Source organism: Bos indicus x Bos taurus, chromosome 6, assembly GCF_003369695.1.
Source record: "Bos indicus x Bos taurus breed Angus x Brahman F1 hybrid chromosome 6, Bos_hybrid_MaternalHap_v2.0, whole genome shotgun sequence".
Classification (NCBI taxonomy): domain Eukaryota; kingdom Metazoa; phylum Chordata; class Mammalia; order Artiodactyla; family Bovidae; genus Bos; species Bos indicus x Bos taurus.
In genome coordinates, this window is record NC_040081.1 from 17589426 (window position 1) to 17595425 (window position 6000).

At 47.4% G+C, this 6000-nt stretch overlaps 1 protein-coding gene across 7 annotated transcripts in view; it reads right to left on the bottom strand.

Annotated features, from left to right (window-relative positions):
• Nucleotides 1-2298, bottom strand: part of SGMS2 (sphingomyelin synthase 2) — a 98512-nt gene extending 96214 nt beyond the window's left edge. For 3 of the 7 annotated variants that reach the window (XM_027543878.1, XM_027543880.1, XM_027543875.1), the window contains exon 1: nucleotides 1019-1406. The gene's annotated coding sequence lies outside the window, so the exon portion shown is untranslated. Of the gene's footprint in view, nucleotides 1-1018; nucleotides 1407-1511; nucleotides 1807-1932 lie in introns of those variants that run through there. The other 4 variants (XM_027543874.1, XM_027543882.1, XM_027543876.1 and 1 more) reach the window with 3 other exon arrangements.
• Nucleotides 2299-6000: the final 3702 nt, after the last annotated feature.

The window sequence follows — 6000 nt, forward strand, 5'->3', positions numbered from 1 at the left end:
CTACTGTGAAGTGAGACAAGCAGCAAAGCAAGGAAGGAAAGGACTATGTTTTTGTACTGATTATTTTTAAGACAAAAAAAAAAAAAAACAACCAGTTAAGGGTAAAGTAGAGAGTTCTCCACACATCCAATCTAACTCCAAATTCCATTTGTCACTTTCAGCCACTGCTCTGACTCTGTTTAAACAGTGAATGGCAGTTTCCCCAATATGGCGTGGGAACCCCAAATCTTTCTGGTACCCACAAGGAAGCGTTTAACTTCCTGAAAACCGCCTGCAATGCGGAAGACCTGGGTTCGATTCCTGGGTCAGGAAGATCCCTTGGAGCAGGGAAGGAATGGCTACCTACTCCAGCATTCTTGCCTGGAGAATTCCATGGACAGAGAAGCCTGGCGGGTTATAGTCCATGGGGTCGCAAAGAGTGGGCCACGACTGGGCGACTAACACACGCACACACACCAAATCTTACGGGTATCCACAAGGAAGCATTTAACTTCCTGAAGTGGTCACCACACTCTGAGGAACCTGCCAAAGGATTTCACACGCTAAACCTCAACCCACCAGGTCTGTAAGTAGGAAATGTTGTGGAAATTAATTGATGATTACCTATGCCAGCTGGAACACACTCTTTATACATGAACAGTTAAAATTCGTTGAGGTCGGCTTCACGCCAGACATCATGACAGGTCTTCTGAGCTTTAATCCTCATTACTAGCCTCTGAAGTAGTTACAGTCCCGTTTTCCTGGTTCCGAGTGTTTAATGTAACTGAGAACCCACCGATAATAGATGAGACTAGGAGTAAAACCAAGGATTTTAAAAGTTCAAAATCCACGCCTACCCAGAGACACTAAACAACCGAATCTCTTCAAAAATTTAACATACGTGTCAAAATGATGTTATGGTCTTATTAGAGCAAGCAAGACGAAACAGAATGGTAAAGGTTGATATAAAAAAAAAAATGACAGAACCTGACATTAGAGTTGTTTTAAGGCATTGCCGCGGGCTATTAACTATCCTTACCTCATAGAAGTAGGCAGGTCCGCTCCGACCTACGTGCGCTGAAACACCAGACCTCCCTTTCCAAAGGAATAACTCTGGAATGCCGAATGTTGAAAGGTTTCAGTGCGGGCAGCCCAGACCTGGGCTCTTACTGTTCACACATCATCGGTAAGTGCCTCTCAAAGAAGCTTCAAGACAGTCCCTCCTCCAGCTCCAGAACTTCAGCCCTGACCTCCAGAGTGGCTCTGGACAACCTACGATTCAATCTGGGTCCTTTCACCGGCAGGACCAAGTTACCCGCAATGACTGCAAATGAATGAGTTGAACGCTCGGAGCAAGGAGACGAAGACACACTTCCATCCTCTACCAGGCAAAATCAAGGAAGGATGCCCTGGGGCGGGGCGACTGGGGGCCGAATTAGAGCCACGTCCGCGTTCGCCGTCCACCCTCCCTTCCCCGCGCCGCCCCGCTTTTCCAGCCCATCCTCCTCCCCGGCCCCTCGGGTGCTCCTTACCCGCTCTCAGCTGGGGCTCCAGACCTTCCCAGCCCGAGGCACTAGCTCCCGGGCCGGGCTCCGCTAGGGGCCCGAGCTGGCTGCCGCAGCCGGCCCCGGCTGAAGCCCCTGCAAAGTTTGCTCGGGGGTCTAGCCCTCTCCTGCCTCGGCCCCACCAAGCAAGCCGCTCTCCGGGTCGCTCCCGCGGCTGCCGCCTCCGAGGCCGCTCTCGGCGGCGCTGCAGCACCGGCCGGGCTCGGGCGGCCGAGAAAGGCTCCGTGCGCGCCGAGGGCGGGGTCTCCCCGCTCGGCCCGCTGCGCGGCGCTCCGTGTTTACCGCGGCCCCGCGGCCCGCTCTCCCCGCCCGCCGCCCTGCGCGCTCCTGACATCATTCATTCTCTCACACCCTTGCCCGCCCACTCCATTTCCAAACAGTGACTCACTCGGAGGCGCCCGCTCCCCGCTGCCGTGGCTCCCCGGGCGCAGAGCGGAGCTCGAAAAACCGGTGCGACTTCTTAAGAAGGGAACCTCAGCCGACACTCTCTTCTCCCAGCCCTTAAAGGTGCAGGGAAGGAGGGGCTTGGCAGGCAGGGCAGATTGGCTCAGGCAGGGAAAGCTGGAGCCGACCTCCCTGAGCGGCGGCGACACAGAACGATCTGCCAAAGTTCTTGGGGTGCCACTCCCTGCAACTTTCAAGGGTGGGGCCGGGAAGACGTCCCCCACCCCCGCACTTCGCCTTTTTCGGGAACTGCTTCCTGTCCGCGCGAGTGGACTTGGGGCACCAGCGGTTACTCACGGGGTATTGCCCCGGCCTAGGTCAAAGAGGTGGGGTTTCCGCACGTCACAGGATTGCCCGGCAGGGTTAGTCGTGGGTCCGTACGATGATTAACTCTAGATGTGAGCTGGAAGGATTCTCCAAGTTAATGAGGCTAATAATACTTTCCCTTAGGTGACTAACTACAGTGTCATAAGTCCTCTTAATTGATTTGCTTCTCGTTAAGGATGAAAAACAGTAACCAAAATAAACAGTGGAAGAGTATTTCTTTGCTCAGCTGAACACTGCGCTTTTCCGCAGGTTTTTGGAGCACAAGGCATAGGGTGAGGTTTCTTTGATGAATTCAGCAGTTATGTTTTTAGAAGGGGTGTTGCCTTCTTTAAAATGGTCAAGGCTCTGCATTTTTTGGAGTTGCTATTCATACACCTGCTGGGCAGTTTTCAGAGTAAAGGATCACCGCCTCAGATTCCAAGTAGGATGAAATCAGAGGGAATTTGGCCAAATCTTTATTGAATTTAATTGACAGCTATGTTTTATGTTAATTTCTACTTTAGGACAGGGTAATTATGTTTAGGATTTGCAGTGGCTTATGGGTGATTCCATATAATCAACAGAAATCATCCAGAGGCATGTCGTGGTGCCCAGTGCAGAAATCGTGGAGGTAAACAATCATCTGTTTATGGTAATTAAACAGGATGGTAACAGAAAACCAAACAAACAAACCATGCCTAACAGTCCCAAAACAGAAAACTGTATCATGTTGTCACTAGTGGAGAGTCCCTGAAATGAAAATGCTCCTGAAATTAACCAGAAGTTCAACATCACTGTTGTGGAAAATGTACATTTCAAGGTACAGAAAGGTAAGAACTCCAGAAGAGAACACCAACAATCGAAATTTATTTTCCTTGGGCTTATGTTTCCTTTTCAATAGGAATTTGTTTTTTGTTTTTTTTTTTTATAAAACCCAGGCATTTTGCCCAGAAGGCACTAGCAAATGGATTGGTTTGCTAGGATGCAAAGTAAATAGAAATTCAAACCAACCGTTTTTACAGACAATCGCAGATGTAACCAGAGGCTTGGGTGTCCTGTCCACTGATAACACAGAAGGACTAGATTGAAATGTGTAGCCACGGGCAGAGTTTGAGTAGTAGTCCACCTATTCCCTACTTTATGACCCAAATGTTCAGACATTATAGAAATATGTTTAAATAAGATTTTCTGCAGATCTCAAAAAACTAATGTTGTGGGCTTTGGGGTCTATGTACATGCTGCTGCTGCTGCTAAGTCACTTCAGTCGTGTCCATGGCAGCCCACCAGGCTCCCCTGTCCCTGGGATTCTCCAGGCAAGAACACTGAAGTGGGTTGCCATTTCCTTCTCCAATGCAGGAAAGTGAAAAGTGAAAGTGAAGTCACTCAGTCGTGTCCGACCCTCAGCTACCCCATGGACTGCAGCCTTCCAGGCTCCTCCGTCCATGGGATTTTCCAGGCAGGAGTACTGGAGTGGGGTGCCATTGCCTTCTCTACTATGTACATGAGTAAAGTAAAAAAGCTCAAAAGAAGGCTTACCATCCGATGTGTCTTGTTGCAGATGGAAATCCTGTAGCTCTGTCATACAAAGGTCACTGAATGTATGGGAGACTGGTTAATGGGTGCTTTTGTATGTGTAATTACTATTGTGTCTCAGTTTAAATATTCTGAAATAAATAATTAAGTGATTTTATTATACCACTTCAATATTCTCTAGTAAAAGTAATAATATAATTGTGACAGAGTTCCATGAAGTTTTTCCATTGTACTCTTTATTAACATACGAGAGGACTTCCCTGATGGTACAGATGATAAAAACGCTCCTGCCAATGCAAGGGACAGGGGTTTGATCCCTGGTCCAGGAAGAGTACACATGCCTCAGAGCAACGAAGCCCGCATGCCACAACTGCTGAAGCCCGCATGCCCTAGAGCCCTCACACCACAACTCCCAAGTGAGGCAACTGTCAAACCTGGGAGGCTTCGTGGGCCGCGACCTTGCTGCGGTGAAGGTGCTTGCATAACTCAGTGAAGCTAGGAGCCACGCCGTGCAGGGCCACCCAGGACGGATGGGTCATAGTGGAAAGTTCTGACAGAACGTGGTCCACTGGAGGAGGGAATGGCAAACCCCTCCAGTATTCTTGCCACAAGAACCCATGCACAGCATAAAAAGGCAAAAAGATATGACACGGAAGAGGAGCCCCACAGGTCAGATGGTGGCCGATGTGCTACTGAGGAAGAGTGGAGGGCCAATACTAATAGCTCCAGCAAGAATGAAGTGGCTGGGCCAAAGTGGAAATGATGCTCAGCTGTGGATGTGTCTGGTGATGAAGGTAAAATCCAATGCTATAAAGAACAATACTGCATAGGAATCTGTCATGTTAAGTCCATGAATCAAGGTAAATTGGATGTGGTCACACAGGAAATGGCAAGAGTGAACATCAACATTTTAGGAATCAGTGAACTAAAATGGACCAAAACGGGCTAGTTTATTTCAGATGACCATTTTATCTACTACTGTGGGCAAGAATCCCATAGAAGAAATGGGATAGCCCTCACAGTCAACAAAAGAGTCTGAAATGTAGTACTTGGGTGCAATCTCAAAAATGACAGAATGATCTCAATTCGTTTCCAAGGCAAACCATTCAGCGTCACAGCAATCCAAGTCTATGCCCCAACGATTGATGCTGGAGAAGCGGAAGTTGAGCAGTTCTATGAAGACCTACAAGACCTTCTAGAACTAATACCCCCCCCCAAATGTCTTTTTCATCATAGGATATTGGAATGCAGAAGCAGGGTGTTGAGAGATACCTGGAGTAACAGTCAGGTTTGTCCTTGGAGTACAAAATGAAGCAGGGCAAAGGCTAACAGAGTTTTCTAAGAGAACATACTGATCATAGCAAACACCCTTTTCCAATAACACAAGAGAGGACTCTACACATGGACATCACTAAATGATCATTACCAAAATCAGATTGATTACATTCTTTGCAGGCGAAGATGGAGAAGCTCTATACAGTCAGCAAACACAAGACTTGGAGCCAACTGTGGCTCAGATCATCAGCTCCTTATCATAAAATTCAGGCTTAAATTAAAGAAATTGGGGAAAATGACCAGGCCATCCAGGTATGACCTAGATCAAATCCCTTATGAGTACACAGTGGAGGTGACCAATATATTCAGGGAACGAGATTCGGTAGACAGAGTGCCTGAAGAACTATGTACAGAGGTTTGTAACATTGTCCATAAGGCAGTGAACAAACCCATCCCAAAGGAAAAGAAATGCAAGAAGGCAAAGTGCTTTTCTGAGGAAGCTTTACAAATAGCTGAGAAAAGAAGAGAAACAAAAAGCAAGGGAGAAAGGGAAGGATATACCAAACTGAATGCAGAGTTCCAGAGAATAGCAAGAAGAGATAAGAAGGCCTTCTTCAGGGAACAATGCAAAGAAATAAGGAAAACAATAGAAAACGAAAGACTAGACATCTCTTCAGGAAAAACTAGAGAGATCAAAAGACTATTTCATGCAAGGCTGTATGATATATATTGTCACCCTGTTTATTTAACTTATATGCAGAGTACATCATACAAACTGCCAGGCTGGATGAATCACAAGCTGGATGAATCAGGATTGCTGGGAGAAATATCAACAACCTCCAATATGCAGACACCACTTTAATGGCAGAAAGTGAAGAAGAACTAAAGAGCCTCTTGA